The sequence below is a fragment of the Centropristis striata genome, chromosome 13, assembly GCF_030273125.1.
Source record: "Centropristis striata isolate RG_2023a ecotype Rhode Island chromosome 13, C.striata_1.0, whole genome shotgun sequence".
NCBI lineage: Eukaryota > Metazoa > Chordata > Actinopteri > Perciformes > Serranidae > Centropristis > Centropristis striata.
The window spans coordinates 12389358-12390626 of record NC_081529.1 but is presented as its reverse complement, the minus strand read 5'-3'; the positions used below and the strand labels follow the sequence as shown (position 1 = coordinate 12390626).

At 40.0% G+C, this 1269-nt stretch overlaps 1 non-coding gene across 1 annotated transcript; it reads left to right on the top strand.

Moving 5' to 3' along the window:
- The first annotated feature begins 780 nt into the window (after positions 1-780).
- LOC131984196 (U2 spliceosomal RNA) lies at positions 781-967 on the top strand. Its single transcript, XR_009395541.1, has one exon. It is a non-coding gene; the product is annotated as a U2 spliceosomal RNA (small nuclear RNA).
- The last annotated feature ends 302 nt before the right edge of the window (positions 968-1269 follow it).

The following is a 1269-nucleotide window of genomic DNA, read 5'->3' as shown; positions in this document are numbered from 1 at the left end:
TTTCATGCTTTATTTCTTACAGTATTAAACGGTAGATAAGTTGTCAACGTACAGCATAACATAGGCCTGCATCAGACAGAATTCTCACATTAACAGCAAGTGGGTTCAGTACCACGGACAGCTCATGCGTAACAGAAAATGCGCAGATCATTGCCTACGGCAACCAGTTAGTGTGGAAACCAGTAAGGACACAACACCGCCCTTTAGACTTTCTGTTGTCTCACGCCAGTGTTAACTTGTACTGTTTAAGATTGAGCTGCCAGCCGTTCACAGCCGTGTTCACATTGTTTTATAAATGTGGTTCATATCAGACTGCGTGTGAACTTACAGTCCTGAATTGTGACCACTGTGAAATGCGACATGACTGTTCAGCCTGAGGTCGCATTGGAAAACATCAGAAATATATCCGATTTAGGATCACAAAGAGACCCGGTTCTGATTTGAAAAAAAATTTGACTCCATGTGATCTGTGCTGCATACTGTACAAAACAAAACAAAAACAGATACATATAAGCAAAAAAACAAACAAACAGATTTGGGCCACTTTTGCTTGCAGTAGCCGATGTGTGGCAATCTGCCATAAAAATTGTCTGCTTTATTTGAGTCTATGGTTGTGTCCCAATGTCAAGGATCCTTCCTTGGTAGGATCCTTCCTTCAGAGTCGGGTCCTCCGAAGGCAAGGCAAGAGTCCTTCCTTTGACTGGTGTAATGCACAAATGGGACAGCCTTCGGAGTGTGCAGCTGTGCGTCATTGCGTAATTGGACGTCCTGCTTAACTTCAGCGCCGCTCTCGGCCCTTTGGCTAAGATCAAGTGTAGTATCTGTTCTTATCAGTTTAATAAAAAATAAATAAATAAATTCAGCGCCGCAATTTCAAAATCAGTTCACGACATGAATGTGTCTCCGGCATCAGCACTCTGACACATATTTGTGAAAATGGAAGAAGGTGCTTTAAGGTTGAATCTCCACGATTTATCAAGTAAAAACCATAAAGTGGATTAAACCTGAATATTTAAGTGATCCTGGCTGAATTCGGCCGCTACTTAGTGCCATGAATGCAGCAGCGCATAATTCATCATGGAAATATGTTCTGTGATTTTTTATTTTTTATTTTACAGTACAGTACAATAACAGTTATTTATAAATAAAAATAACGGATAATGGCGGACTTTCGGTCCCTGTAAACATAATAAAGAAATGGATAACTTTCTGAATGGCACAGTTGCACATAGTACATCATCATCGGACACATATAAATTAATAAACAAT